We start from the raw sequence: 11,016 nt of genomic DNA, 5'->3' as shown, positions 1-11,016 counted from the left end.
TCCACACTTTGTACATACTCTCATGCTCCCTCGTTGCTCACTTTTTCACACACACACACACACACACACACACACACACACACACACACACACACACACACACACACACACACACAGTTATGCAAGTCTGTTTGCTGATGATGCAAAGATCCTGAGGAAGGTAGAGGCAGAGGAGGACTGTAAAATGCTGCAGGAGGGTCTGGATAGTATACATGATTGGAGCCAGAAGTGGGAAATGAAATTCAATGCAAAGAAATGTAAAATATTGGAAATGGGCAAAAGTACCAAGAGGCCATCACTGAATTATGTGATGGGTAATGAACCTATCACAAAAGCGATAGAAGAGAAAGATTTGGGAGTGTTGGTCCAGGATGATTTGTCTCCTGAAAAACATATTAACAAGACAGTTAGAGAGACATATAAACTCTTGACTAACATAAGAGTAGCATTTCATTACATGGATGAGGAGATGATGAAGAAATTGATAGTGGTCATGATCCGCCCCAGGTTAGAATATGCAGCAGAACTGTGGTCCCCACACAAAAAGAAAGATATAAACAAGATTGAGAGAAAACAAAGAACAGCAACTAAGATGGTCCCCAGTCTGGCAGATCTGTCATACAGAGAAAGGCTGGAAAAGCTGGATTTTCCTTCCACAGAGGAAAGGAGAGAGAGGAGCGACATGATTGCAGTGTTCAGGACCATGATGGGAGTAGATAAAATTGACAGAGAAGATCTGTTTTTATGGGATAAGAGAGTAACAAGAGGACACGGAATGAAACTGAAGAAGCCAAGCTGCTTGAAGGCTATCAAGAAATATAGTTTTCCTTATAGATGTATAGACCTGTGGAATAACCTGGACAAGGAGATCGTCCAGTCTAAAAACTTAAACGAGTTTAAAGCAAAATTTGACTTTTTGAGAAACAGAGATGGGATCCCACGATCGTAGCTCATTTCCTGTATATCACAACTAGGTAAATACACACACACACACACACACACACACACAGTTCTCCTTGTCAGTGCACTACTACTTCTGTATGACATACTGGTAGTTTTTTCACCCCTTCAGGGATACTTTCAGTTACATTATATATTTAAACACAGATAAACACCTCATGACACATACCCCCAGTACCAGAAATTGCCGTACCTTAGTCCTTTTCTTAGTCATTCATGCATCCTTATGTACAGTCTCTCCAGACATACATACTTTATTCTCCATTGGATATATCATCTGTGTTCAATTTACTTTACACTCAAATTATCACATCCCTCCACTACACCTTACACCTCCAGGCAGTCCATTCATGGCAGGGAGAGCATCACTTACGGCAGCACATAACACATTATAGCACATTGCAGCACATCATTACACGACCTAGTGCAACAAAGCACAATACAGTGCATTATAATTCACCAAAATGCATAACAACACATAATATGGCAGACATATTAGGCAGGCATTGTACGGCTTGGCAGTCAGCATCCAGTCCACAAAATACAGTATACACCAAATAATATACACAACACAACACTACCTTTCAACACAGGACAAACAAATGATCACAATTTAACCCATTCAGAAGACAGGCAACACACTTCCCAAACTAAACAACATATCCTTTGAGACATCCAGACTTGCTGAAGAAACAGGTAGTAAGTGTGATGCAACTCACTTATACTGCATTAAGGATATGCATGTAACTATACGTACAGTGTACTGTATATTGTAACTAGTACCAGAGGAACAAGATCTCATGCTGGTATCTGAGCATGATCTTGTGTGAAGTATTTTTCTCCCTATTTAGTTTTTTCTAGTACAGTAGTTACATTAATACATACATAGAGGTGAAAATCAAATATGCAACTGCCTATATCAAAATATTTTGGTTTTATCTGTAGACTGATTTTCCTCAAGATATAAAGACTGACTGTGTGAATATGCTCCAGAAAATTAATGCAAAAGTATGTTCATGTTAATAATATTTTCCAAGAAATCCAGGATGGAAGAAATGAAGAAGTAGATCTCAAAGAATATTTTTCATATTTATGGATGCAGCTGTTAACTGTATAAGAAGTTTTTAGTTTAGTAGATAAATTGTGATGAAATTTATATCAGTGATGCAAATATAGTACCATAATCTCTCATATGTATAATGATGCTTTCGGACTGCTTTTCTGTATGTATCATTATCTTTTTGCGTATTTTGTGCTTTCTAGTTTATAGTACTATGAAAATAGATTTTAATTGCTTTTAAAAAGACACAGGTAAAGCAGTTGCCTCATGTGGCAGATATCCTTATTTTCCAACCCTAGATACAATACCATATTCTCTTGACTCACCTCTAGAAGTAAGGCCTTCTCATACAAACCATAGTCCCAGCCTATCACACATACTCAGCAGTGAATAAGCAAAATCAGATCTCATTTGTGTTCTGTTATCCATTCATTCTTGGTCTTAATTGTATCTCCCGTCTTTTTTGTGTTTTATTTCATTTCTCACTCTGACTTTGGGTGGGGAAAAGGGCAGAGGTATTGATATTTCCCAGCTCAGTTTCATCTTGTTCCTGAGTATTGAGTAGCTTTTGTCTCTGTTCATCTTTATCATTTATTTCCTTTACCTCATTTTATCTCCTCTTTCTACTGCCTCCTTATATTAAATATCTTAGTCCTTACCATATGCACTCTTCACTCCTACTCTTCATCCTTATATTAAAAATCATAATTCATACCGTATACACTCTTCACCATTACTCTTTCATTCTGTTATATCTCTTTCTCCACTTCAGTCCATAACCTTTAAAAAAATATAATATTCTCAGATATTTAAATTTGTTTATGCACTTGACAGAGAGTGCAGTAGGCTGGTGTGATAGATATATTACTATAAAACGCTATTTCACTGTACTACAAAGTGCCAAACAAGAAGTCATATATTGTTCCTGTCACTGAGCTTGGAATATCTAAGGAGTTTTATCCATATTGTTCTTGGGATTGAACTGCTTCATCCACACATCAGCTGCTATATTATGCTTGCATGTGGTTCACAGTTGAGTGGGTCTGTGAGTTTCAGGTTGCAGTACACTGTAGTCTTATTTTTTAGGTGTTTTTGTGGATAGGTTTTTAATTTATATCATTATTGGTCAGTGTTTCATATTTCATCAGACCATCTCTCATCCCCAGTGATATATACGGTACTGTATGTCCTCCTCTAAGTTCTCGTGGTAAGGACAGTGATATCAAGATTTTTTTAAATTTTTAAAATTATACAGTAGTCTTATAAATATTAATCTTTCTTGAATTATTATCCCCTTTTTTTTCTCTTCTTCTTCTTCTTGTTGTTCTTCTACCTGGGCTTATTAACCCGCCCCATACCGACTAATTTATTGCAAAACCCACCCCCAAAACCCAACAAATTTTTGATTTTTGATTTTTTTTTTTTTTTTTTTTTTTTTTTTTTTGCTCGAACCTCCGCTTTTTATGAGAAACATCGAAAATTCAGAGAGAAAGCGCTCACCTGAGGTTAAAAATGCCCTAAACAGGTGAGAGACCCCTCACCTGGTACCGCTTTCTGTGAAGCCGCATTCCATAAAAAATGCTTTCTGCGGGAGGGAAACTTAACCAAAACCACTCAAAATAGGTAGATATTTATGTGGTATGAATTTATATGTAGTACAAGAGTATATCGGTTTTCACACAATAATATAGGCGATATAAGCGTTGTTCACTCACCAAACACATCAACATAGCTCACCTACCTTGGCGACGTTACCTTCTCATCACTTCTGCTCATTACTAACTCTGGTGCCACGTAATCTTTGTCCTCCACATTGGGAATCATTTTCGCCTTGAATTTTGTCATCAGAGAGACTGTGGTGCTACATGTCTTTACTGGCCAGGTCACTGCTAACAGGTGAGTTGCCGAGAAAATGGCGTGTGGGGGGGAGGGGGGGTTACACAGGGTCAGGCAGTATCGCCGCCTGGCTGGGGGTAGAGGAAGGTCTCCCACATATGCCTACCAAAAATCTCCTACGAAACTTGAAAAATGTGCAAATGACAGGCCTTTCAATTGCAAAACGTACGATGCACGTCCTGGGGACTGAGCGTGAAAAAAAGTTGCAACGTGCATCGTACGTTGAGGGTACGGGGCAGGTTAATAGGTTACAGTGAACACCTGCTGCACAAGCATAGTAAGTTTTCATTTATATTGGTATTATCATGAACTACAACAAGAAGTTAAATGTAACAGTAAAAGTAGCCTTAATATATTAACATACTATGCCTCAGACATTTCAAGTTTTGAACATGAAGTGTGAGTTTGACATCCAAAGTGGCAGTGTTGTCATTATGGGAATATCTGCTGAAGTAGTATTATGGTCTCTGTTGTTCTCTAAATAGAGATATAGTTGCAGTACAGTACAGTATTACAGTACTTATTAGAACATATTTCTTCTTAATCTGTGCTGCCTAAGGACATAATTTTTAATTTATTCTTGCTGCTACCAGTTGACTTGATGCAGGTTAGGGAAGCCGGAAGTGGTGAAGGAGTTAAAAAGGCTGTATTTTTAAGCTTTCCTAAGTGAAGAAAATCATTTGGAAATAGCAAGAGTGAAATCTAAAATACGTCATTGGATATAGAGGATTAAAATCTCGTATTGTCAGTTCTTGAGTTGGGTGTTCACTACCATCCTTTTCTTCTAGTCTGTTGCTGATAATGTCAATTTTCTCTTGTTTCATATTTCCATCTGCTAAAAGTTGAAATTTTAAAGATTGATGCTTCTGAATGAAAACTGTCATCTATCATGGTAATGGTAAAGAAATACTTGAAGGTAATTAGACAATTTTATTTAATTTTGTCTTGAGGTAATGGTTTAACATTGTGGGAGTTTACTTTTGATCTCTTGTATATAGTATTCGGTCTCTTGCAGCTAACAATATCATTTGCTTTTCATGCACCATTTTTGTTATTTCTCAATTCCTAAGTGCTTTATTCATTCACAGAGCACCATATCCTTACTGTATATGTACAATATTCTACCTTATTCTTTAATTTTCATGTTTTTATTAAGACATTCATTCATTTGAAAGTCATTTGTGTAAAGACTTCTCAGTTTTTAATGTTCCTTTCCTATTGCTTTATTTGTGTTTTGTGCAGAAGTGTGAATTATTGTCATGCATTTTATACATTATCATTCTACAAGTTTATTTAATGTTTTAGAGGATATGAATCTTTCTGTAATGCAGCACTACACGTGTGCAACAGCATTGCTAAGTTAAAACTAGTAAATGGACATTCTTTGTCTGATTCCTGAAACACTGGATAAAAGATTCACCACTTATTCAGAAATCATGCTATAGCATTGCTTACTGCAAAAATTATTATTGAAATAAAAATCCAGTGTACGCCGAAAGCTGTACAGTTACTGTTATTCTTGTTCCAAGATATACCAGTATGATGAAGCTTCATGTTTATAGGTACTGTTTATGGACGTGATTGAATGAGTACATATTTGTAGTGCTGTGTAAGCTCTTCCATCTGCTGGAATTGATTACCTCAACACTGAAGGATCAAACTAGGTAGGGCTGCATGTGGCTCTTTGTGCTTTGAAATATGAGTTGTTAAATTTATATTATATAAACATAAATATCTATCTATATATATATATATATATACTGGTATATATTGTCAGGTCCAGGAAGCTGTAGGGTAACATTCATCATTAAGGCATCACTCTGTCCATACCTTTCAGAGGATTGGTGAATGTCTGTGTTTATTATGAATAAACATTTTAAATTTTTACATACCTGTACCTCAGTGATGATAAGTCATCACATTTATTAAAGCAGTTACCGTAATGGTTTTATGATAAGCATTTTGGAGCACTTTATAAGTTACTGTTGCACCCAATTTCACCTTACAGATATGAGTTGCTGTTGCACTCATTTTGCCATATTTAATGTGAAATTTGAAATTTGGATAGTATACTTTGCATATGATACACTTTAATGCTTAAGGATCATGTAATAAATATTATTTCCGTTATATTTTATCACACAACTACATATTACTGTAAGGAAAATTTATATTCAAACAATACCCAGCATGTCACACATTCTTGCTGCATGCATTACACTACCAGATATATGTATGGAAGCAAATATATGATGGCAAAATGCCCTCTAGTTCATTTTATGTTTGCAATAAATATAAGGACATTATATTATTAAAATTTCAAAATGGCAATCATAGGTACTCTGTAAAATCACAATACAATACTGTATTTTGAGGAGGTATGGTTACCTGTTGGTAAATGCAAATTATTACTCTTCCATGATTCAGTTTATTCACACTCGTACAGTTTTAGATACCATATTTTCCACAAAGCTGATGTATATATAAATCACCTTGGACCCAAAGTTAGGCATTTAGAAGTGAGATGTGACGGTACACCAGCAGCCAGTACTGCATGTCATTGCTTAAGCATGCAGCAGCCTTGGAATTAAGAACACTCATAATGGAACCACAGTACAATATGTACACAGTGTTCTTAATACATCACACAGGTATAGTTGTATTCATTCATTATTACATTATATGGATACCATTTTGTTAGTGTTCACATCATCTAGTCCAGTGCATAAAATTGCTCACATTTACTGCACTGCATAACTACATTTGTTCTTAAACTGTTCCAAATTTTATGAGAATCTTTAACTTCTGAAGTTCACCATACTTTGTAAGAAACTACTTATCACTGTTATTAGAGAAATTTTCTCATGTCCAGATAATGAGATACTGATAATGAGGATGTTGTGTAATTTTCTGATAAACTCACTGTTCTCCAGTCCAGGTTGATCAACACAGTACCTCAGATCATCCTACATTATTCTCATGAAGTGCGATAATTCTGTGCCAGCCTGATGAAGTGCTGACAGAGAACTATATTACAAGTCACATTGTCATTTTGAAGAGCATCTCGCATCTCATATATTAACAGAACCAAGAGTTTTGTAATGCATTTTTATCTAGGATGTGAAACATTTCAATATTGTACAGTTGAGCCATGTAATTTCAGGGGATATTAAGAGGATATTAAGGCTCCTGGTGCTAGCATCATGCCACAGTGTTCATTATGTGGTGGGATATTTGCATGATACTGTCGTCCTAGGTTTTGTGCCTTGTAACTTGTTGATTTATGTCAAAGTCTGATCTGTTGCTTAAAACAAATAAAATAAAACCTCTACATTACTTTGTGATTTTCCATTTTTCATTAACTGTTACAGGAAGCCATTTCAAATGGGAATATAATTGGGTGGTATTAAAATAAAACCCTCTATTTACTGGTACAAAAGGCAGTAGAGCATTTAAGAGTTACATACCCCAAGCCAACTTAAGACTGACTCCTGTAACACTGAATTCACTGGACTAAGGGAAACTACTGGTATGTCATAGAAATCTTCAGCTAGGGACTGAAACAAGGGTAATCCACTCAAATAAGGTGGGTAAGAGACAGCCTGATGTGCATGCTGGTAGTACAAAGCACCTACCACAATTGGTGAATAGCCTTCATTTGATGCTGTTGTTGCCCTGGGAGCAGATGCGGCCCCTGCCCAGAAACAGAGCCTTCTCATCCTGCCCTTCATTATGCAAAGAGGATCCGGTCCAACCTAGAGGAGCACCATCCTGTGTGAAGGCAGTTGCTCCCTACGTAGTTTTTACACAAAGGGAATGATCCTCCATGGTCATTTCCCTGCTCCTTCCACTAGCTGGAGACATCAAATGTAATCTAGAACCCCAAACACATTTGCCAGTTTGCTCCCTACACATCATAAGAACCTGGCAAATACGTGGATATGTTTGATGTAACTCGTGCAGAGAATGGATTCACACTACATGCACTACACTTGCAAATGCCAGACAACACCACAGCACATGGGCATGTGACAGGTGAAACCCCTCCACAAACACTCCTGTCATGCCTGACACAATTCCCCCTCCCCCCCTATCCAGCATCCAGAAACCCCCTTACTCACAACCACAGCCAGCCACCACAACTCAACCCCTGTGCATAAACACAACACCTACAACACAGACCAATGCTAGACATGCCCCATTCAGATCATGTAACATAAACATACTACTACTCATGGTTGATAGACTTTGCTCCAAAACACCACAAACCGAAAACTTTCTCCACAAACATAACATGTACACTGCACTCCTCCAAAAAAAACAAAGCTAACACACACAACCACAAGACTCCACACATCAGACACTATTCAAACACCCAAACAGACAGAACTGACAACTATGGAGGAGGCCTCATCACTCATTCAGCCACTACAAAGACATAACACAGACAACACAATTATACTTCCATTCCAGAGTGATACCATATTAGAATCTATCTATCTATCTATCTATAGCCCGACGCCCTAATCCCGCAAAGGGTGGCCGCAGACAAAACGCCTCCAAGTCACTCTGTCACCCACCATTTGACTCCCCTCCTCCCAACTCACCCCCCCCTCCCTCATATACCTCTCAACTCCATCCCTCCACTTCATCCTTGGTCTACCCCTCCCTCTCCCTCCCTCCACCTCACCTACATACACCCTCTTAGTCAGTCTTTCATTCTCCATTCTCTCCACATGTCCAAACCACCTCAGTGTATTTCTCATAATCTTTTCAACCACATCCACATCTACCCCACAACGTTCCTTCACTTCTTCATTCGTCAACCTGTCCCTCCACGTCACTCCACATGCTCCTCTCAAGTAACTCATTTCCACTGCTCTCACTCTTGACTTGTTCCCCTCTTGCAAGGTCCACGCCTCGCTTCCATACGTCAGGGTAGGGATCACAAACATGAAATCAACACTTTCAGCATTTACATTCCCCCGACATCCCACACTGTACCAGTTCAGTGCAACCCTAAGCTCCTTACTCGTATCACAGACACTAAAGGGTATCATTGCTGGGGCTTTTAACACTCAAACCATTGCTTGGTAAGAAGCCCACCACGACATTTGATAAGGGCTTCACATAACAATACAGTTCAATGACATTATTCATTCTCATTGACACCTCATAGTACATCTACATCCCACAACAGGTAATCTGCACTCCCTCCTCCCCAGACATCACACTCTGTTCATTCACACTTTCACACACCACCACCTAAAGGATGGAACTCAAATGCCCATAAATCACCTCCCTATCACCATCATCATGACATCATCACCACATAAATACACTCCAAACCAAAGCAATCACACATCATTTAAACAAACTACAAGAAAGCAGATTGGGTAAAATTGGCTGAAGAAAACATCACTACAGCTTCCATGTCATATTATATAATGAATTATCTAAACATACAATGGACTGGGTCAAAGATACATGCTCTATTTCTTGACACCTCCTGAAGGTCATTGTGCCCATTCTAAAGAAGACAAAATCATGCAGGGTGCATTATGGTTGATTTGCCACAAGTTCTGTGATATATGATGTCTTGACAGAGGTCGCCATGAAGTGCTGCTTAGTGGTCCACTGATTTCTGACCAACACTCTTTTGCTTCTCTTCAATTTCTTGAGATATATTTGCTCTTTCTTGAGTTATGAGTTGACTCACTTGAGCCAGCTGATTGTAGCTATTATTTTTTAGCCTACTCCCCCTGGGGAGGGGGGGAAAGAATACTTCCCCAGTATCCCTGCTTGTCGTAAGAGGCGACTAAAAGGGGTCTTTTTGTCTTCAGTCTTTCTCTCCTTACTGTCCTCTTCTGCTCTTCTGTCCTACCTCTGTTATTGATATTTCCATGATTCTTCCGGCCTTTAGTTTCCCTCTACTCCTACAGTGCCATACAGCCACATTATGACTTGGTGCTAATTCTTCATTATTCATTCCAACCATTTTAACATATGACTAGGCCTGATGAATGACCAGACACGTGATGCAGTCTTTACCTCATATGCTTGAGCTGCAATTGTTTCCTGCCTGCTTGGGTGTTGCTGAGCCAAAATTTGTTCTGATGGTTCTAAGAAACCAAGACTGAGGTGTCCTTAACCTCCCTGTTTTTTCTCTCTCTTTGCATAAACCAGGGTGTTTTTGGCCTCTTCATATTGTTTCCATCCTTATGGAGAAGCTTAAATACTAATGGTCATGGTGGCAGCTTAACTAGTGAGGCTCAGTTTGTCTTCTTGTTTCAGATTTGGAGGAGTTTGCTTCCAAAGTGATCAGAGCATTAACCTCTAACTCCATTCCAGATATTAATAAAACTGCCTGGGTAGCCAGAACATGATTAGGATATCTTATGGTCAAGCAGGGTTAAGATATTCCCAGTGCATGTATATCTTATGAGATGTGCCCATCTTTTATCAAGGAACTAAATACCTGTGCTGTATCAGACTTTTTTCTTTTCCTTTGTGTTTCAGGAACCCATCTCACTCCATCTTTTTAGGTGGAAAAAAAGAGCTAGGATGATGACAGAATTTATGACCAAAAGACAACAACATGTATCAGGCTCAGACTAACAGACAAACCACGTTTTCATTAAAAATGGCCTTTTTTTTTTTTTTTTTTTTTTTTTTTTTTTTTTTTTAAATAAGTTTCTACTTCCCCATACGAGAGCTGTTTCTGAACTGCTACCACCATACAGACTCCCAGGATTACCTGTATAGTATATTAAATTAATAAATATTTTCTTATGAAAGAACCATAATGCTGTGCTGGTCATATGCTATGTTTTACATCAAGCTTATTATTATTTTTTATTTTTCTTATATTGTTGTACTGATGTCAGTATTACAGTGAAATGATACAAGCAGCATATAAGAAAATCTCAGGGTGTAGGGATTATTCCCCCAAGCTAGACCTCGATAGATCATACAGCCCTGCTAGGGTGATGGGAGAATGCTACCCCTCCCAGAGAGGCAGTGGGGGCACGGTAGCACAGTGGTAGCGCGCCGGACTCGTAATCGGGGGATTGCGAGTTCGAGCCTCGCCCGGGCTGCCG

At 38.3% G+C, this 11,016-nt stretch overlaps 1 non-coding gene across 1 annotated transcript; it reads left to right on the top strand.

Moving 5' to 3' along the window:
- The first annotated feature begins 10,941 nt into the window (after positions 1-10,941).
- TRNAT-CGU (transfer RNA threonine (anticodon CGU)) lies at positions 10,942-11,016 on the top strand. The gene has a single exon. It is a non-coding gene; the product is annotated as a tRNA-Thr (tRNA).

The sequence above is a fragment of the Coenobita brevimanus genome, chromosome 1 (genome assembly GCF_032717465.1).
Source record: "Coenobita brevimanus isolate Jiangsu-jjx chromosome 1, ASM3271746v2, whole genome shotgun sequence".
Lineage (NCBI taxonomy): Eukaryota > Metazoa > Arthropoda > Malacostraca > Decapoda > Coenobitidae > Coenobita > Coenobita brevimanus.
This window is presented reverse-complemented; position numbering and strand designations above follow the sequence as displayed.